Genomic DNA, 22,066 nt, shown 5'->3' on the forward strand with positions numbered 1-22,066 from the left:
ATCCCCAGTTCCTTCATGAAATCTGGCTCAAAACAGGTTCTGATGAATTTCAGCCAGAGAAAGAATGTCTAACTGTGAATCCAGAAATTGGTCATTAGTTTTTCTGCCTTCTATTTCTCCCCCCTCTTCCTTTTGGTCTCCCATTTTCTGTGGGGATGTTGTCCAGGCCCGGGACAACAGACATAGGCTGTTGAGAACGAATCTCTATCTGGACTAGAAGACTGTCCACCTTGTCCTGGAGTCCTGATTCCAGCTCTCTTTCTTGGCCTTTTCCTCTTCTTTTCTCCCAGGACCACATGGCTTGATTTTTCTTTTCTACCAATAAGTCCCTGTAAACTCTAGGTTTACTTCTGCCTGTATCCATAGGACCACCCACTGCTTTGAGTGAATTAAATGTTTGTTAACAAGCTCTCAGAAACTGGTGGCTGATTCATGTCAGTGAATGGCAAAACCCAACACAATATTGTAATTAGCCTCCAATTAAAATAAATAAATTTAAAAAATTACTTTCTCAGACTTTTCTGCAGGATATCACCTTATTATTTGCAGGTCTGTGCTTTCTGTCTTACTTTGGGAAGATGGGCAGAATGGTCACCAGCCTCCAGGATGGCTCTCAATGACCCCTGCTCCCTGGTATTCCGACCCTTGTGAAGTCCCCTCCTGCATGGTGCCACAATTAGTCTGTGTGACCAATAGCAGGTGTCAGAAGTGATGGTATGTCACATCTAAGATTAGTTGTAAACTAACTTTTAGTTAACTTAGTTTAAACTAAGGTTAGTTATAAGCTAGACAGCTTCTCAGTACTCTTTTTTTTTTTTTTTTTTGGTCTGATTGCTTTTTCCTGAATCTCTTGCTCCCAGGAAAACAAGCTGTCATGATACGAAAAGTTCTCTGGAGAGATTCGTATGGTGAAAAACAAGCCTCTGACCAGTAGCCAGCCAGAGACTAAAAAGCCTGCCAACGGCCTCATGACCGAGCTTGGAAGCAGATTCTCAGCCCAGGTAGAGCGTTGAGATGGCAGTGGTCATGGGCAACACCTCGACTACAACCTCACAAGAGGTTCTGAGCCAGAACTGCCTGGCTAGACCATTCCTGGATCTCTGGCCTTATGAGTGTTTGTGGCTTTAAGCTGCTAAGCTTTGAGGTAATTTGTTACATAGCAATAACAACTATCCCATGGAGGCAGAAAAACATAAGGGCTTTAGAATTTAACCTAAAGTAGAATCCGAGCTCTCCATGTTGTTAACTAACTTGAACAAATTCTTAAACTTCTCTGAGCCTCTTGAACTTCAGCTAAAGCTGATGTTGATCAAAAAATGATGTGGATCACACCCACTTGCCCCAGTGGAAGGAGACAGCTAACAGTTCTCCTTGCCCTTGTGGGCCGGCATGCTGTGAGGGGAATCCTGGGCTCAGTCAGTGCCAGGCAGGGCCTGCAACCTGCATCAGATCATCCCATTTTGCCGGGACAGCCCACACTGCCACTGCCATATTGCAGCTAAAGGTGTGTCTACGGCCCGAAGAGTTTCTAGCAGTTTCTCAGCCGTGAACAGTTACATGGGAAGCAGCAGAATGAATGTCAGAGTTTACTTGCATGATTTGGTCTCACACTCTGGTTTTTGTTAAACCTAGTCTGATCTCTTTCCAGTACTGGGTATATGGATCTGTGCTTGCTTTCATTTACTTAATGACACCAATTTATTTAATAAATGTACATTTGTATTATTAAATAAATGTATTAAATAGATTTACTTAATACATGTGCCACGCTCCATTCTAATCATTTTGCACTTCTTGGTTTATTTACTTCCTATGTCAATCTGATGTGATACACATACACACACACAGTACTGTAATTTTTACCATTTTACATAAGGGGAACTGAGGCACAGTGAAGTCAAGTTAACTTGTCCAAGTTCACACAACTAAAATTTTGGCACAGCATAAACTTGAGCATTTTAGCTCCAGAGTCTGTGCTGTCTCCTTGTCTTCCTGTAGCTGAAAGCTCATGCTTCTTCTCTCTGGATGTCTGACTACCTTCCCCAGGGGCCGAGAACAATCTGACAGTGTTCCTGGACACTCAACCCAGTGGTATGGTAAGAGACGAGATGATGAGTGGAAGGGGTGACTTGGGTTTTGGAAGAAGATCCAGGTTCAATTTCTGGCTCCTGTGTGCTTCTGGCTAGTTATTTCATCACTGAACCTCAGTTTCTTCATCTGTAAATTAGGAACAAGAATAATTTTTTAAAAATACCTTCTGACCATTAGAGGGTCAAAAGGGTCATTGACTAAGGATGACTTACACCCAAAATGGGGAAGGATTATTTATATGGAGACTTGGTTCTGGCCATTGGCTGCACCGAAGGGCAGAACATTCCTGTGCTCTGGGAAAGAGTGGGCATTAGGATCATCAACCATCTCTGCTTGGGACACCAGACTTTCTTGCTAACACTGGACGGTCTCAGGCAAACCAGGCTAGTTGGTCACCCTTGTTTGAGCCCTGCGCTTTTGAGGAAAACCACCCTTTGAGAGCTCTTGACCTGTCTTCTCCAGTGTGGCTGCAGTGAAGAGAGTGATATGGATAGAGTTTCTTTTTCATAGAAGGTAATTAAAATCCCTTGCAGAAGGAAATGCAACACATTCCAGTATTCTTGCCTGGGAAATCCCATGGTCAGAGGAGTATGGTGGGCTACTATCCATGGAGTCACAAAAGAGCTGGACACAAGTTAGTGACTAAGCAACAATAATTAAGGGGACTTCTTTCGTGGTGGTTAAGGCTTTTCCTTCCAGTGCAGAGGGTGTGGGTTTGATCCCTGGTTGAAGAGCTAAGATCCCACATGCCTCATGGCCACAAAACCAAAACATAAACAACAAAAGCAATATTATAACAAATTCAATAAAGACTTTAAAAGTGATCCATGTCAGAAAAAAAATCTTTAAAAAAAGAAAAAAGGTAATTAAAGGCAGCAATCTTAGTTTTGAGGTTTTTTTTTTTTGTAATAGCTTTACTGATCTATAAGTCTTGTATACAATTTACCCACTTAGAGTGTAACAATTCAATGGATTTTAGTGTTATGTAACCATCATCACAGGCAATTTTAGAACATATTTTATCACTCCCAAAAGAAAAACTATACCGTTTAGCTATCATTCTGCCAACTCTGTTTATCACACTGAGCTCTAGGCAACCTCTAATCTCCTTTCTGCATCTATAGAGTTGCCTATTCTAGACTTTTCATATAAATGAAATCTTATGAAATGTGGTTTTTTAATTAGCTTCCACTCAGCCTAATGTTTTTTCATGGGATGTCCTAATGTTTTGATGGCCTGTTTCAGCACTTCATTCCTTTTGACTGTTGAATAATTTCCATTGTGTGGATACACGACATTTTGCTTATCCATTCATCGTTTGATGGATGTTTGGGTTGTTTCTGCCTTTGGCCATTGTGAATAATGCTGCTGTGAACACTCTCAAACAAGTTTCTGTGTAGGTTTATGTTTTCATTCCTCTCAGAGTATATACCCAGGAGTGAAATTGCTGGGTCATATGGAGCTCAAAGAGTCAGACACGACTGAGCGACTCAACTGAACTGAACTGATGGTAACTCTGTGTTTAACTTTCTGAAGAACTGCCAGACTATTTCCCATCGTGGTTGCACCATTTTACATTCCCATCAGCAATGTCTGCGGGTTCCAGTTTCACACATCTTCACCAAGGCTTGTTATTATCTGTCTCTTTGATGGTAACCATCCCAGTGGGTGCGAAGTGGTATCTCATTATGAGCAATCTTGTTTCGAAGTTGCTTTTGCCTACCAAGCACTTTTGGTCACTTAGATTACTTACGTTCATTTGAGGTGATTGATGGAGATTACAGGGGCATGAGCCCTCAGTCTGCCCTTTGGTCCCACCACCAAGTCCAGGCTTTATCAGGGGAGTGCCTGCAGGAGATGGATTAGGCCAAGGGACTGCAGTCCTTTGGGGAGAGGCCCCTCATCTCACTGGCTGACCTCTTCCTCACCCCCATTTCATGGTCTAAGACAGGGCTGCTCATCTTTTTTGATCTTAGGCCACCTATTCCAAGTCAGAGAGTGGGTTTGAAGTGGCTTGATCAGCAGACAGGGAATCTGCTGGCAAGTGAGAGACAGAAGATTTGAAAACAACAGGCGTGGCCTGGAGTGGAAAATGATGTCTGTGGCCAGACCAAGCATCACAAGGTACACGATTTGAGGCTGACTTCGCACTAACAATTTCTCAGGAAACGTGTCAAAATTGGGAAATTTGACATAAAGGTCCAGGTTTCTGGGTTGTTTTGAAAATCAGCAGGCATGGCCATGCTACTGCCGCCTTTCCACGTTGCAGCGGTTGCCCGGAGCTGAGCCCTGGCTGCCTCTGCATCCTGGCTTGGGTGCTGGAATCCCACTGTCCCAACTGCTTCCCGTTGTGTCGCAGTTGGCCACCTGCCTCATCCCTGAGGGTATTTATTGGCGCCCAGCTTCCCTGAGGGACCTCAGGCCATCGTGAGCAGCGAGACTGAATTTGGGTATTCCAGACCCTGGGATTCCAGCCATCCTCATGCCTTCTTCCCGTGAGTCTAAGCAAATCCCAGCTGTAATGTGAGCATCTAACTTGTTATTCCTGCTTCTTAAGCAATTTTTACAGGCCAAGTAATGTTTCGTGAATTTTATATTGTTGTCGTTTAATTGCTCAGTCATGTCCGACTCTTTGCGACCCCATGGACTGTAACCCGACAGGCTCTTCTGTCCATGGAATTTTCCAGGCAATGATACTGGAGTGGGTTGCCCTTTCCTTCTCCTGGGGATATTCCTGACCCAGGGATCGAACCCATGTCTCCTGCATCTCCTGCATTTTCTGCATTGACAGGTGGATTCTTTATCACGGAGATGCCTATTAACTCATTTAATCTCCATGTTAACCCAAGGATGATCTCAGCTTAACAGGTGGGAAAACTGAGGCTTGGAGAGGGAGAAAAAAAAAGAACCCTCATAATCTATGAGTAGTTAGTGGCAGAACCAGGATTTACAGACAGAAGGCTCATTTTGTGAGCTTGCTCCCAACGGAGTGTCTGGTCTTTGAGGGGGTCCCAGGGATGCTCTTACATATTAATTCATCTGGCATCGCCAACTGCAACTGATGTGCAACACAGCCAGGCGACAGTCCGGGCCGGATGCCCCCTCGTGAAAGCCAAGAGTTGGAGTGTTTGAAGATGAGATAGCTGCGATTCTTTTCAGCTCTAACTTGTGGTGAGCCTGTGAAAACTGATAAGAGAAGAGGAGAGCGAGAGGAAGGGTCCCTTGGCAATTCGCTATGCCTGGAAGACTAGCCTGGACCCGATCGGTCACTCCTGATGGGTGTCCCCTGCTCCCCACTACAGGGCACCGTGGGCTGGGAGTCAGAAGTTGCTTTCCCAGCTCTGACCAGGCTGGGGGCTGTGATTAGCGAAGTCCACAACGCGCCAGACCCAGGAGGGTACTGTGGCCTCGTTTCCCATCCTCCTGTCCCCAGGAGTAGCACAGCAGTGGCTGGTGACACACGCCATTGTGTCACACACACAGGGCCTCTTTGTTCCCTCCGTACACAGAGAGGAGGCTGGAACAATGGCCTTGAATGGCACTTTGTTCTCCCTTCTCCATCGTTACACTTGTTTTTTCAGTTCTGGCATCAGCTAAACAATTATTTCCTGCAAGGGGTGTCAGGCTTTTTATCTTTTCCGCCTGTTCCTCTGCCAGTCCTCAGGGTCCAGGGCAGTGGGAACTGAGTGGACGGTCAGGCCCAGGGACAGCTGGGCCTCATCGAAATGTCATCTTCTCGGGAGGCCGAAGGGCTGTGGTACCTCACCTGCCCTAGAGGAAGGAAGCAGACCAGGTAACAGAGAAGCAGCTGAGAGCTTCTGGCGTGGAATAGGGGCTGGAGGGTATGGCTGAGTGTCCAGCCCGAGGAGGGTGGGTTTCTGATTTCAAGGCACCCTGCTGGCTTGAGAGCCACTGTCTGCTGGTAGACAGAGAAGCAAAAGCTGCTGAGGTCACGTTCCGCAACCCACTGAGTAGGGAAGCATGCTTCCTGTCAGACCCCCCACTCAATGCCTCTGATGTCTCTGGGTGACCAGCAACTTCAGGGTCTTTGTGGGTTTATTGGGAAGGCTAGTTCTCTAGTGATAGCTGCCCTAACTAAGCTTTTACTCTGTGTATTGCATATGTGTACAGATGACTCTAGGTATCTGACAGTATTGCTAGCAATTAGAGCAAACAGTTGTAGCGTGTGCTTTCCATTCTTGCTTGATTCAGACCCGGGCAGTCTGGTTCTAGAATCTGTGCTTGCATCACCACGCTTCTTGGCTGATGTCCTTTACAGCAAACCAAGGTTATTGTAAGCTTTCACTTTGAGGGGCACTGACCTATAACAGTAGCTATATGTAACTATGTGTAATGCTAACTCCTGTGTCAGGGAGGTTCTAAATGTTTTCCATCTGTTTCCTCATTTATTCCACATAATGAGCTCTATTTATTCCACATAAACTCTGTGGGGTGGGTACTTCTATCATCTCCACTTTATAGATAAAGAAAGTGAAGTACACGGACATTAAATATCTTGCCCAGGGTCACACAGCTGTGAGGTGGAAAGGTCAGGATTTGAACTCAGTTTTCTCTGGAGCCTTATGTGAATCTGAAGCCTGCCTTACCCTTTGGCTGGTTGGGAGCTAGTCCCCTTCTCTGGATCATGAGTTCTGGAGGGTGGTGCTCTGATCCTGGCTTTGTAGAACGTCAGCACTTGACTCGTCAGCTCCAGGAATGCAGAAGCTCCTCAGTGGTTTGCCTCTTGTTCCTTGGCTTTTGCCCAGTTCAATGAAGATGGAATTGCCCAGTGGTGACCGGGAAGGAATTTGGAATGATAATAATTGCTCAATGAATGCCACTGCTTATTTGCCCAGCAACAGGCTAAGTAAGTGAACAGACTGAATAAGCAGAACTCACGAGGTATATTCAGGAAGCCAGCTTTATTTGTGTCTATTGTTGCCTCTAATTTTTTTGTGTGTATATGCTGCCCTACTCTTTCCTTGCCATGGGATGAAAATTAGGGAAGCTCCCTGACTTCTTCTTTATATACATACATACATACATATATATATATATATATATATTGCTGCTAGATGTTATGATGGGCCTTTTTATTTTATTTTTTTAAGTCTTGACTTCATTTGTTACAAAATTTTTTCTGTTTTATTTTCTGGTATTTTGGCCAAGAGGCCTGTGGGATCTTAGCTTCCAGACCAGGGATCGAACCCACACCCCGTGCACGGGGAGATAAAGTCTGTTAACTACCTGGGAAGTCCACTGTCTCATTCTACCGATTACCTTTCTAGTTCCAACACTCGTTCAGCTGAGTAGCTGATACATTGAGGTCTGTGCAGTAACCCAGACCTTCAATATTGCATCCAGATGGAGACTAGTCTTCCTCCCCGAATGGCTGGGCCTGGTGGGTGTTAAACCTGCTTCTTTGTCTCTTGATACGATGTTGCGGATACTACAGAGAATGCCCTCCTTCCTTAACTTTGGGGATTTCTAGACTGCCAGTCCCTTGAAGCAGGTGCCTAAGATTCTTTGCTGAGTCCCCAGCATCCGAGCAGTCTGTCTGAGTCAGCGAGGGCTGCCAAAACAAATAGCACAGACTAGGTGGCTTAAACAACAAAAATTTATTTCCTCACAGTTCTGGGGGCTGGGGGGTGGAAATCAAGGTGTCCGCAGGGCACTTCTCGCTGTCCTCACGTGGCCTTTCCTCTGTGTGTGTACCCTGGTATCTCTTTGCGTGTCCAAATCCCTCTTGTAAAGATTGGACTGGGGCCCGCGCTAAATGCCTCTTTTTGACTTAATCATCACGTTAAAGCCACATCAGCAAATATAGTTATGTTTCAAGGTTGGGCACAGGGCTTCAACATATAAATTTGGGGGTGCATAATTCAGCCATATCAGACATTCTCGGCTTCTTTCTCCACTCTTCCTGGTGATTGTCTTAAAAAGATCTATACAAGGACTTCCCTGGTGGTCCAGTGGTTGATACTCTGGGCTCCCCTTGCTGGGGGCCCGGGTTCTGGCATGGTGATGCAGAAGAGGTGGGACATGGGGGTTATTCTTACAACAAATTCCTTCCAAGGAGGGCTGAGTGCTGGGGTGAGGGGAGCAAGGAGACACATTCCATTCCTCTTAGAGCTGCAGCCCAAGGAAAGGAGCAATTCAAACAATCTTGCAGAAAGACAGAAAAGGAAATTAGGGAGGGATTGGGGAAGTTTGGATACAGATCAAGTATTCAGTTATTAGAGAATGATTCATTTTTTTGTAGGTGCTATTAGGGTATTATAGTTCAGATTGGAAAATAACCCTCAGCTTTTTTTTTCTTTTTCGGAGATGCAAGCTGAAATGTTTTGAGTTGAAAGGTCATGCTGCCTGTAATGTGCTTGGAAACAGAAGACATGAGTTCAGTCCCTAGGTTGGGAAGGTCCCCTGGAGGAGGACATGACAACCCACTCCAATATTCTTGCCTGGAAAATCCCATGGACAGAGGAGCCTGGCGGTCTGCAATCCATGAGGTCAAAAAAGAGTCAGACACAACTGAGCGACTAAACACCACCACCACCTGCATTCACACACACACACACACACACACACACACACACACACACACACACATTGAGAGAGAAAGCAAATATGGTGAAACGTTATCAATTGTTGAGAGTATATGAGAGTTGACTGTAGTATTGAACTGTTCTTTTGGTTTTGACTTTTCATAATAGAAATTTTAAAATACAGTGTAGCAAGGGCATTAACTGTAAGTAAGATACAGTGGAAACACAAAGAAGGGCTCCTCCTTGGATCTGATAGGTGAGAGAAGCTTTCCAAAGAAAATATCATCTAAGACCTGAGAGATGAGTGGTCAGTAGGCAGGGGGTTGGGGAAGAACTGATGGGAGAAGGTTCCAGGCATACGGAAAGGCATGGTAGTCTGTTTTGTGCACGAAGGCCTGGGAATCTGTTTTGCTAGAGAAACAAAAGGACATTGAATGTGAGTATAGACTGAGAAGCAGAGAGTCACCAAGAGGTGAGATGGGAAAGGTAAGCTGGTCCTGTAGAGTTGTGGGTGTAAGAGGGCTTGAATTTGTCCTGATCTGGGTGTAAGCAAGGAGGTTGTGTTTCAGAAAGATGTCACTAATGAGTATTGAGCCATTATCATCTGGCAGCCACTGTTCTAAGCACTTAATCTAGATTGATTCACTTAATCCTCACTGTGCCTTTCCCAGGGACCTACAAAATTAGCCTCTCTATTTTAGAGATGAGGCAAACAGGCATGGCCGGGTTTGGTAACCTGCCCAAGGTCACAGATATGGAGGAACGTGGAGGAGCAATGATCTGATGGCTGCTAGAAGGCAGGTATTCTTTCTTTCCTGAGTTCTCTTGGGACTCACCAGCTCACTGTCTGTGGTGACTGCAATTGCTGATGACCGTGACATCCTTTGTTTACTGAGATGGCAGGAAATACTTCCTTTCTCAAGGCAGAGTCCAAGATGGTGGCCAGACCCTACCCCACTGCCCCATTGTGGTCTGAGTCTTGGGACATAGTCAGAGAATGTCCCATGGTCAGAGAAGAGAAGTCCTCCTCATCATAAATGGAGAGGGTGTCAGTAAATCCCTAATGTCCCCTTCATCTGTGAGGAGCAGCCTGCTGTACATCCAGCTCACGTTTCTCTTGCCCCAGCCTCTGCTGTCAATGTTGTTCAGTCATGTCCATCTCTTTGCGACCCCATGGACTGCAGCACACCGGGCTTCCCTGTCCTTCACTATCTCCCAGAGTTTGCTCAAACTCATGTTCATTGTGTCGATGATACCATTCGACCACCTCATCCTCTGTTGCCCCCTTCTTCTGCTGTCCTCAGTCTTTCCCAGCTAAGGGTCTTTTACAATGAGTCAGCTCTTTGAATCAGGTGGCCAAAGTATTGGAGCTTCAGCTTCAGTCCTTCCAATGAATACTCAGGGTTGGCTTCCTTTAGGATTGACTGGTTTGATCTCCTTGCTGTCCAAGGGACTCTCAAGAGTCTCCTCCAGTACCACAGTTTGAAAGCATCCAGCCCCTGCTAACAATCGTTTTTGGTGCAACTTGACATTTTCACTGTTTGAATTTTGTCACTTGTAACTGTTGCAATCTGTAGGTCAGCCCTATACCCTAAGTTTACCAGAACAGGCCACAGCCCGAGTCCATTTCCTATCTCCCAACTCCAAATGTCTCTTAATTGTCTTCCAAGGCAGTTAGCCTTACCATGATGTGATGTGAACACCTGTGCTATTTTACCAGCAGCCCTTGACCTTTGGGCCTCCTCAGAGGGCTCATCAGGGATGACAAATTAAACAAATATTGAAAAACAATAGAAAGGAAAATACTTGGCTGTGTCCTTCTAATGCTTATTGATTTTTAAGATCTTCTCAGGCATGAAAATAAGATTCATTGCTGGCATCTTGACACTGGATTCCTGTTAACTGAAAGAACAACTTATTGATCAGGCTGGGATACCCAGCAGGGCTGGAGCCAGCCTGTCTCCCCTGCAGGTGATCAGCCCCAGAGATGGAGCCCCGCTGGGAGGAAGCTGTATGCACTTGAAGTGGGGGGCGATGCCAGGAAGGTCCTTGTGTGTCCCAGGAAGACATTAAGGCTGTGTATCATTTCCATACCAATTCTCTTGGGGGCTTCATTTTTCTCTTGCTAAAGGCCCCAAGAATTCCAGGTGTTTTTGTTTTTGTTTTTTTAAGCCATCCAAACAGTTTTTATTCATTAATATTAATAAATACAGCAGCTTCATTAGACATGTCCATTTTCTTCTTTGATCTTAATGTGGAGTATTAAGAGAGTCTTTGGCATGTCAAGTTATGGAAAGCAGAGATCATCCCTGCATTGCTACCTGTATTTATCCAGGTTATTTTTGTGTGTCAAAAATAATACAACTTATTCACTCACAGAGGATATGGCTCTGCAGAATGAAGCATCAGCTCTTCTGTATATATTCCTGTTTTCCAACCTCTTTCCAAAGGAATTGCCCATTTTACAGCAATTGTTTATTTTGCTCCTACTATGTGCTACACATTTTCCAGTGGTCATGTATGGATGTGAGAGTTGGACTTAGAAGAAAGGTGAGCACCGAAGAATTGATGCTTTTGAACTGTGGAGAAGACTCTTGAGAGTCCCTTGGACTGCAAACAGATCCAACCAGTCCATTCTGAAGGAAATCAGTCCTGGGTGTTCACTGGAAGGACTGATGCTAAAGCTGAAACTCCAGTACTTTGGCCACTTCGTGTGAAGAGTTGACTCATTGGAAAAGACTCTGATGCTGGGAGGGACTGGGGGCAGGAGGAGAAGGGAACAACAGAGGATGAGATGGCTGGATGGCATCACCGACTCGATAGACAGGAGTCTGAGTGAACTCCGGGAGATGGTGATGGACAGGGAGGCCTGGCGTGCTGCGATTCATGGGGTTGCAAAGAGTTGGACACGACTGAGCGACGGAACTGAACTGAACTGAACTGCTGTGCTACACATCCAGTTCTGGGTATCAGTGATATGTGTGCCTGCTCAGTTGCTAAGTCATGTCCAACCCTTTTGTGGCCCTCTGGACTATAGCCTGTTAGACTCCTCTGTCCATGGGATTTCCCAGGCAAGAATGCTGGAGTAGGTTGCCATTTCCTCCCCCAAAGGATCTTCCTAACCTAAGGATTGAAGCTGTGTCTCCTGTGTCTCCTGCGTTGCAGGCGAATTCTTTACCACTGAGCCATCAGGGAAGCCTGTTGGTGATATAGCAGTACACAAAATGGAAAGATCCCTGGCCTCCTGGAGCTTGCTTCCTAACGAGGTTACTGTATAACCTTCCAATCTATAGCTATATCATATTTTTCCATAGCTGTATCAGTGACTGTATCTGTAGGTTCATTTTGTACACATGATCCTGTGACTGCCTTTTTCACTAACAATGTGCCTAGGAGCTCATTTCGTGTACACATAAATGGGCCTTCCTCATTCTTTGAAAACTGGAGAATGGTCTTCTGTAGGGATAAACCCCTACTTGTGTTCTAATTTTTTTTTCATAGTACTGCAGCAAGCTATCTTCTGCATATACTGTTGTGTTCACAAGAGTCTGTACACTTACTAAGTAACCAGGGGTACTTAATTAACCTCTCTGTGACTCAGTTTCTTCATGTGTGAAATAAACATAATAATTGTACCTCCCTCTACTCATCAAGGAAATGCAAAGCAACCACAATGAGATGCCATTTCACATCCACTCAGATGTCTGTAATCAAAAAGACAGATAATAAGTGTTGGTTGGCAAGGATACAAAGAAATTGGAACCCTCGTGCACTGCTGGTGGGAATGTAAAATGTTGCAGCCAGTTTAGAAAAAAGTTTGGCAGCTCCTCAAAAGGTTAAACGTAGAACTGCTATATGATTCAACCGTTCTACTCCAATGTATATACCTGGGATAAATGAAAACACAAGTTCACACAAAAACTTGTACATAAATGTTCACAGCAGCATTATTCATATTAGTAAAAAGGTAGAAACAGCTCAAATGCCCATCAGCTGATAAGTGGATAAACAGAATACCGTGTATCTATATAATGGAATATTATTTGGCATTAACAAGATGTAAGCGTTCTGATACAAGCTGTAGCTTGTAGCTGAATCTTGAAAATATTATGCTAACTGAAAGAAGCCAATTACAAAAGACCACATATTGTATGATTTCATTTCTATGAAATGTCCAAAATAGACAAATCCATAGATACAGAAAGGAGATTGGTGGTTGCCAGGGGTTAAGGGGTTGCAGAAATGAGGAATGACTACCAAGAAGGCTTTCTTTTAGGGATGATTAAAATGTTCATGAATTTGAGCAAACTCCAGGAGACAGTGGTGAACAGAGGAGCCTGGGGTTTTGCAGTCCATGGGGTCACAAAGAGTTGGATATGACCTAGCAACTGAACAATAAAAACAACAGAATATTCTAAAATTGTGGTGATGGTTACACAACTTGATGAATATGCTAAAAAAGCCATTAAGTTGTACACTTTTAAGTGGACAAATTATATGGTATGTGAAATGTATCTCAATTGAGCTGTTATAAAAAATATAATATCTCCCTCATGGGTAGTGAGGATTAACTGAGACGGTACAAAAATGTGGAGAAAGGTACCTGGCATTCTGCAAGCTCTAACCAATAATCCAACCCTCTTGCTGTTGTTCTAGGGATCAGATTCTAAAGGCAAAATTGTTGAGCCAAACTTCAGTTCAGTCACTCAGTCGTGTCTGACTCTTTGCAACCCCGTGGACTGCAGCATGCCAGGCTTCCCAGTCCATCACCAGCTCCTGGAGCTTGCTCAATCTATGACCACTGAGTCAGTGATGCCATCCAACCATCTCATCCTCTGTCGTCCTCTTCTCCTCCCGCCTTCAGTCGTTCCCAGCATCAGAGTCTTTTCCAATGAGTCAGTTCTTCGCATCAGGTGGCCAAAGTATTGGAGCTTTTGCTTCAGTGTAAGTCCTTTCAGTGAATATTCAGGGTTGATTTCCTTTAGGATTGACTGGTTTGATCTCCTTGCAGTCCAAGGGACTCTCAAGAGGAGCCAAAATGTTGGTGCATTAAAAAAATATATATATTTTTAATTTCCAAAGACTCTACAAAGTTTCCCGCCAAAAGATCATCACCAATTCACCCTCAGAAGTAGCATACAAGGATGTTTGTTTTTTCTCTCTTCTTCCCCTTTTCAAAGATGCCCCCAACTAAGAAGTTTGGAAGAACATGTACATAGTATTCAGAATGCTTTCCTTTGGGTGTTGGGATTGTAAGCGAATTTTCTTTTCTTTTTCTCATATTGCTTATCTGCATTTTTCATGTTAAAAAAAACCATGTATTAATTATGTAATGTTTAAAAAATAAGACATACACACATCCCCCTTATACTCTTCACCATGGGGCTTTTACACCTCACAGGCTTCAGAGATTAGGGTAGGATACCTTATACTTCTCAGTCCATTATAAAAACAGGTTTTGGAGGGTGAAGGGGTTGTAACTTTCTAGAAGGATCAGCCAGAGGGCAACAACTGTAAACACAGAGAATTCTCAGCCCAGGCCTGCGCTTTCTTGCTTGATGGTGCTCCCAAAGCCCTATAATAAAAATCATGCCTGGGAATCATTTGCATCCTTACCAGACACCAGACACTGCAAATTTTCAAATCCTTCATACTCATTGCTATTTAATCCTGGCAATAGGTTCTGGTGCAAAAATGGAGTGAGAGAAATTAAGTGACTTGCCCAAGGACACAGTGCTTGTCAATGATTGGGTAGACACTGCTTAAGATGGTTTAGCTGTGAGTCAAGAGTCAGGAACCAGGATCTTTTAAGACCTCACTGAAAAGCAAGGTCGTGGTTAAGACAAGCTTCAGGGGAGGTTGATTCAGCAGTTCGATGATATCCTCAGGATGTTTGTTCTTTCCATCTCTCTGCTGTGCCATCTTTCAGTTGTTTTCATCTTTGGGAAGTTAGAGGACTCTAGCAGGGCCATCTAGACATAACAAAGTTCAGAAAAACGAGAAAGGATTGGTTTCTTTCTAGGGCTTTCTCCTTACAGTGATGGAATGTTTTCCCTCCAGCAAACTCTTCCTGCAGCCGCGATGTTTATCTCATCAGCCCCTTCTAGGTCACTTACCTATTCTTGAACCAGTCACTGGCAAAGGGAACAGAAATACTCCCAGCCAATTAGGCTGAGGTTTGTGTTGGAGGGGGGTCATTGTTCCCTGAGGAGGGGAGTTCCATGAGCAAAATGAGGATTCTTCTTGGGAGACAGAAGGGGAAATGGAAGTTGAGAAGTTGGGTGGGAAAGAAAATTAGTATCCAGCATAAGAAGAGATTCAAATGTGTGTTGTCAAACTCAGGAGTAGCTACTCCTGGCCACTGCTCTATTCTGTATCTTGGCGAGGACCTTTATTGCTAGACACTGGTTATTGAGGGTGAAGCAGATAAACCACCCTCATCTGCCTCTTCTCTCTCTTCAGGTCCCATCCTTTCTAAAGGGAAGTTTGAGAGCTTGATTTAGGGCAGATTATGAGAAGTAAAATGGTAGGCTTTTAAACTATCCCCGATCAACTAGATGCTTTCCATCTCGGGGCTCTCTAAACTGGGAGAATGCCATTTCGCATCCCCTTGGGTCTCTCAAGAAAGGTCTCTTTGAGACTGTCACCTCTTGGCAGCTTGTAAGACTGACTTGAGTAATAGGACAGTATCAGTTTGTAGATATAGAGGACTTTGGGAAGATGTACTTGACCTCCCTCCCTCCCCAGGAATCACACTTTGCTGATGTGATCGACTGAAGTATTATTCAGCAAAGCTTCACTCATCTCACTGGCAATCTGGGCCCTTGTATGCTTCTTACCCCCACTGACTGTGGGCTTGGCCACTGGCCTGCTTCAGCGAGTGGAATGTGAGTGGCTGTGACTCCAGCAGAGCCTTTAAATGATGGTTACACTGTGTGGCTTCTCTTGTAATCACCATGAGAAGAGCACCTTTGTCTCTGGATCCCAGGATTAGTCATATGGAACAGACACAAACCCAGACTGAAGTAGCATCACCGTAGCCAATCTGCAGACCTGTGAATAAGAAAGATAAATGCTTGATTTCAAAAGCCACCAGTTTTTATTTTGCAGCAGTGTTGAAGGATTAGGGGAGTCCCACAGGTGATATTTTGGAGTATTGCCCAAAGGGTGTGGATGGTGTGAGGGACTTGTAGGACAAGATGTGAGACCAGGTCCCATCAGAGCAGCCTGTGGAACAGCATGTGTTAAATATAACTCAGGGAGGGAATGACCTGGAGATGTTTTGGTGACTTTCTTGGAACAGCCCAAATTCTAAGAACTTTTTAGAAGTGTTCTCTTGAAGTGTTCTCTGACCCATCCTCACTGAAACACTCTTCATGGCCAAGAAATTGCTACACCACATGTTTCATCATCAGTGCTCAAATGTAGAATGTAAGGGAAAGAGCACTGTGCATTAATTCCTGAGCCCTTCCAGTCTGCCTTGCATATGGGCAGAATGGCCACTGGTAGCTGGAGAAAGCCCTTAGGCAAAGAGATGTGGATGCTAGTCATTGAAAGCCAGGCCACTGTACCCTGAAATGGTACCTAAGAGAATGTGGGCAGGAAACCAACAGCATCAACTACAGGTGGGAGGAGGGAGGAGGTAGCTGGAGAATGCAGTGGAGGTTAGGACAAACCAAAGGGCAAGCAGATTGTCCTAATTCTCATTATTTCAGTGCTGGTCCCACTCTAAGGTGTGACTGCTGTTTTTCATAAAGATCTGAAAGGGGTAAGAGAAGGAATGCGTATCATTTCTTGGTGACAAACCCAGCACTGATGGGACATTTTCACAACCACAGGCGCGCACCTCTGGCTGGACGAGGGAGCACTGGGGAAGTGAATGTCTTCATGAAGAGGACTACTGCTCAGCCCCTAGGGGGCCCAGCCAGAGAGGGAAAAGAGAGACCCCCCCCATGCTTGGTCTCCTTCTGAGCTGGTAGGCTAGGCTGGGCTGAGCTTTACATTATCTCAATAACCAACCCCCCCACCCCACCCTGCCCCGCCGCCCTGCCAAATTATAGTTAAAAACTGCTCTATGTATTGGAGAAGGCAATGGCACCCCACTCCAGTACTCTTGCCCAGGAAATCCCATGGACGGAGGAGCCTGCTGGGCTGCAGTCCATGGGGTCGCTAAGAGTTCGGCACTACTGTGACTTCCCTTTCACTTTTCACTTTCATGCATTGGAGAAGGAAATGGCAACCCACTCCAGTGTTCTTGCCTGGAGAATCCCAGGGACGGGGGAGCCTGGTGGGCTGCTGTCTATGGGGTCACACAGAGTCGGACACGACTGAAGTGACTTAGCAGGAGCAGCAGCTCCATGTATAGATTGCGTAATTCAAGATGTCAGGTTTTTGGGTTTTTTTTTTCCCCCTCAGTTGAAGGGAAATGGAATTTTAAAACATTAATTATTTTTGGCTGCGCTGAGTCTTCATGGCTATGAGTGGGCTTTCTCTAGTTGCCATGCACAGGCTTCTCATTGCAGTGGCTTTTCTTATGGAGAAGCATGGGCTCTAGAGCTCGGGCGTCAGTAGTTGTGGCACACGGTCTTAGTTGCCCCATAGTGTGTGGGATCTTCCAGGACTGGGGATCAAACCCATGTCCCCTGCACTGGCAGGCAGATTCTTAACCACTGGATGACCAGGGAAGTCTGGAAATGGAATATTTGGGACAAGGTGGACGTGGCAGTCTCTCCTGGCATAGAAAGGTCTTCTTCGAGTGGGGCTTTTCCTGAGTGCGTTTTGCTTCTTTGCTCTGACACTCTGTAGTGGTGGTTCTTTGAAATTTGGAGATGTCCATCAACCTCCTTAGTTTTCATAGAGTTCTAAAGAATTGAGATCTAGACACAAGGAATCAAAGTGTCAATTTATGAATAGCGAAATAGAGACCATCAAGTGTCTTTTAATCGGAGGAAACTCAAGTATGACATATCTGTAAATGGAATAGTATGCAGCTATAGAAAAGAATGAAGATGCTCTCTCTGAGTATTTACAGGGCAAGAGCACCAAGAAAATGAGTAGGAGTGAGGATGATTAATAACTACTAAGCTTGTAGTGTCTTACATATGTATATGTAAATTTGGCAGGGAACACAAGAAAATGCAAATCAGTAGAACTCGGAGATGGAAACAGAGTGGGTGGGACCTGGGTGGGGGGAACATGTTTCACTGAACACTAAAACAAGTACATAAACTTATACCTGTATGTGTCTAGAGGTATATATAGTAGTCATGTATGGATGTGAGAGTTGGACTATAAAGAAAGCTGAGTGCCAAAGAATTGATGCTTTTGAACTATGGTGTTGGAGAATTCTCTTGAGAATCCCTTGGACTGCAAGGAGATCCAACCAGTCAATCCTAAAGGAAATCAACCCTGAATATTCTTGGAAGGACTGATGCTGAAGCTGAAATTCCAATATTTTGGCCACCTGATGTGAAGAACTGATTCATTGGAAAAGACTCTGATGCTGGGAAAAATTGAAGGCAGGAGGAGAAGGGGACGAGAGAGGATGAGATGGCTGGATGGCATCATTGACTCAGTGGACATGAGTTTGAGCAAGCTCTGGGAGTTGGTGAAGGACAGGGAAGCCTGGTGTGCTGCAGTCCACGGGGCCGCAGAGTCAAACACAACTGAGTGACTGAACTGAACTGATATCTAGAGATCTGGAGCATGACTCAGAGAGGGGAAGACATGATTGCTTTGCCCCTCATCATGAATCATCTGACTGCTTCTTCTCATCACTTTGGAAAAGGGAGAAGGAAAAGGGTAGGCGGGACAATGTGAGAAGGCACAAGTGAAGAATGGCTGGTGCTCTGCCTGTGGTGCAGAACGCCTTCTCCATCTGCTGATTCTCCCGCTGGTGTGCTCCCCACAGTGCAGTCCACTAGATGTGTCTGATGCTGAGTGCGTGTGCGCTAAGTCGTTCAGCCACGTCTGACTCTTTGAGTTCCCATGGACTGTAGCCCTCCAGGCTCCTCTGTCCATGGGGTTCTCCAGGCAAGAATACTGGAGTGGGCTGCCACACCCTCCTCCAGGGGATCTTCCCAAACCAGAGATCAAAATGGAACCAAATATTCCATTTCCAGACTTCTCTCGTCATCCAGTGGTTGGGAATCTGCCTGCCAGGGCAGGGGACATGGGTTTGATCCCCAGTCCTGGAAGATCCCACACACTATGGGGCAACTAAGCCCGTGTGCCACAACTACTGACGCCCAAGCTCTAGAGCCCATGCTTCTCCATAAGAGAAGCCACTGCAATGAGAAGCCTATGCATGGCAACTAGAGAAAGCCCACTCATAGCAATGAAGACTCAGCGCAGCCAAAAATAATTAATTTTTAAAAATTCCATTTCCCTTCAACTCAGAAAAAAAAAATCTGACATCTTGAGTTAATCTGTACATAGAGCAGTTTTTAAGCATCTCTTGAGTTGCTTGTATTGGGCACACCTGGGAAGCCCCTTGACACAGAGTAGGTACTCTGAAAAATGGCTGCTAGAGTGAAGCAAGCAGAGTGCTGCAGAGTCTGTTGGCACAGCTCCATACGATCGCCCACTCGGGAGTTAATACAGGGTGATGGTGAGGAGCATGGGCGCCGACATCAGAATATATCCATGTTCAAGTCTTGGCGCTGCTAGATACCTCGGCTTGAGTACCTGAGTCCTCCCTTGATCCCGCCCTCCCTCGTTAAACAGGAATAATACAAGCAACGCCCTCACTGTTGGAGGCATCACACAGAGTGAGGGGACAGTGCCTGGCCCTTTGGTGGTGGTAGTGGTGGTGTGTGCGCCCCAGGTAGTGTCTGACTCTTTGCAAGCCCATGGACTGTAGCCCGCCAGGCTCCTCTGTCCATGGGATTTCCCAGGCAAGAATACTGGAGTGGGTTAGCTTTTCCTCTTCCAGGGGATTTTCCCGACTCAGGGATCAAACCAGTCTGCTCCATTGGCAGGCAGATTCTTTACCTCCAAGCCACCTGGGAAGCCCTCCTGCCCCATTACAGATGCTCAGTTGCTTAGGGAGTTTATTTTTACTAGCTCAGTCTTTTTGTGTGTGGCCAGGAGCACAAATCCTGACTCTGTATAAAATACAGAACGGAGTCTAGGGTTTCTCACGTGGTCAGGGCAGCCCACCCCTTCCTGAACTCACTGGCTGATACTGCAGCTGCGTTTCCCATCCAACCTCCAAGGCGCTCTCCGGAGGAGCCTCTCTGCTGGCAGATGTGTCCTCTAGGATTCCAGAGGCAGCGCCAGATGCTGGCATGCAGCTGTGCTCACGGAACACTCTATCAGTATTTATTCCCTGCATAATTGCTAAGTAAATGGCTTAATGTTACTGTGAAAATGACTCTAAAACTTAATGGTTCCCCTTAAAAGGAGAACCCTCCTCCCACTTCTCAGCTGCACCAGATAATTCATTCCCCATCTTCTTTCAGTCTTGGGGAAAGAAAGAAAAGTCCCCCAGTTCACTCCAGTGAGACATTCACGTGGAGTCTTGTCTGTGGTGATCTAGTCTTGATGTGGGAGGGACGGGAAAAAAAGTAAAGCCGGGGTAAGCTGTGATGTTGGGGATTTCCCACTCTTAAAATTGTTACTTTTGTAAGATCCCATTTTTTGCAACAGAAGTTTTAAGCCACACCATTAAGAGTTAAGTATGCTTCGGGTTTCAGAAACATTGAACACATCAGAGATGGTTTTGTGCTGGTCCCCGGGTTCTGGTGAGAGACACATTTTGCATTGCTATGTGGCCGGAGGCTGTCTCTGCCTCCTTTTGAAGCAGCAGGTGAGCCAAGGACAGACAAGCCCGCCCTGCAGGTATAATCAGACCGAGAAGACTGCTCAGCTCGGGGAGGAGCCTGGGCTCTGGACACCTGGCTTGCGAGTCTCATCCCATCCCTAGGGTCTTTTTTTTTTTTTTTAATGAATACCTCAGAATAGGGGCCCAGCAACAGCCAAGTGTCAGTGACCTTACCCGCACTTCCTACTAAATCCACCTGAGGAAGAATACGAGCTTAAGTCTGTCAACTCAGGAACCAGATATTGGAGGCTGGAGGGCCCTGCTGAGTTCTCTAGGCACTGTACTCCAGGCAGCATCTTCTGGGTGGTTTAGCATTTGTTCAGATCCTGGGCTCTGAAGCTGGATTGTCTTGAGTTCAAGTCCCAGCCATGTGTCTTCCTAGCTGCTGTGTGATGTTGACCCAGGTGCTTAACTTCTCTGTGCCTCAATTTCTCTTCCGTAGTTGTGAGGGGTGGGTGAGTTAATAATGAGTAAAGTGCTGTTTTCCTAGTAAGTAGGATAGAAGTTTAGTCTCAAACACTCTCAAAGAGTCTTTTTTTTTCCTTGTCTGTTACCTGGCACTAAGGAGTACTTAATGCAGTACTAGCGAGTACAGTTGAGTGGGGTAGTTGGCAAGAGGGCACTGAAATGCGCCCCCTGTAGATGACTGTTGTAACCTGGACGGGAGTCAGTTGGCACCTTGGGCTGGGGTTCTTGCGTCACATGAGCTGTCTCTGGTTTTGCTCAGCAGTAATCCAGCTCTTATCTTGGTGCCTGCTGCTGCTGCTGCTAAGTCACTTTAGTCGTGTCCGACTCTGTGCGACCCCATAGACAGCAGCCTACCAGGCTCCCCGTCCCTGGGATTCTCCAGGCAAGAACACTGGAGTGGGTTGCCATTTCCTTCTCCAATGCATGAAAGTGAAAAGTGAAAGTGAAGTCGCTCAGTTGTGTCTGATTCTTAGTGACCCCATGGACTGCAGCCCACCAGGCTCCTCTGTCCATGGGATTTTCCAGACAAGAGTACTGGAGTGGGGTGCCATTGCCTTCTCTGGTCTTGGTGCCTAAGTTACCCTAAAAAAAATCTCATCATCAGCGAGCAAAGCAGACTTTATTGACAATATCCTGGTGAGGTTTGAGAAGGGGATGGGAGTGTATGTTGCGTGCACGCATGCGCGCGTGCACACACACACACACGCACACACACACCACTGCCACACCCACTTCTGCCTCAGGATTTCTTTCCTCCAGAGTCCATGTGCTTGGCTGTGCTTTAAGGTTTTCTGTTGGTGCCCTTTTCCCCACACCAGCTTCCAGGGTTGTTCTCTCTGCCTCTTGGGAACTTAAAATTCCTCATGGTTTTTTGGCTGCACCAGGTCTCAGTTTTGGCATGCAGGATGCAGTTCCATGGCCAGGGATCAAGCCCAGGCCACCGGCATTGGGAGCTTGGAGTCTTAACCACCACTGGACTGCCAGGGAAGTCCCTCAGTTCCTCACTATTTTTTATTTATTTATTTATTTATTTATTTATTTTTTATTTTTAGTTTTTTATTTTTTACATTTTAAAATCTTTAATTCTTACCTGCATTCCCAAACATGAACCCCCCTCCCACCTCCCTCCCCACCTCAC

The 22,066-nt window shown here is 45.6% G+C and overlaps 1 long non-coding RNA gene across 1 annotated transcript in view; it reads left to right on the forward strand.

Moving 5' to 3' along the window:
- The first annotated feature begins 5,746 nt into the window (after positions 1-5,746).
- Positions 5,747-22,066, forward strand: part of LOC138421199 (uncharacterized) — a 58,539-nt gene continuing 42,219 nt past the window's right edge. The window contains exon 1 of the long non-coding RNA XR_011249432.1: positions 5,747-5,884. This is a non-coding gene — a long non-coding RNA (uncharacterized lncRNA). The remainder of the gene's footprint in view (positions 5,885-22,066) is intronic.

The sequence above is a fragment of the Ovis canadensis genome, chromosome 15 (assembly GCF_042477335.2).
Source record: "Ovis canadensis isolate MfBH-ARS-UI-01 breed Bighorn chromosome 15, ARS-UI_OviCan_v2, whole genome shotgun sequence".
Classification (NCBI taxonomy): Eukaryota; Metazoa; Chordata; class Mammalia; order Artiodactyla; family Bovidae; genus Ovis; species Ovis canadensis.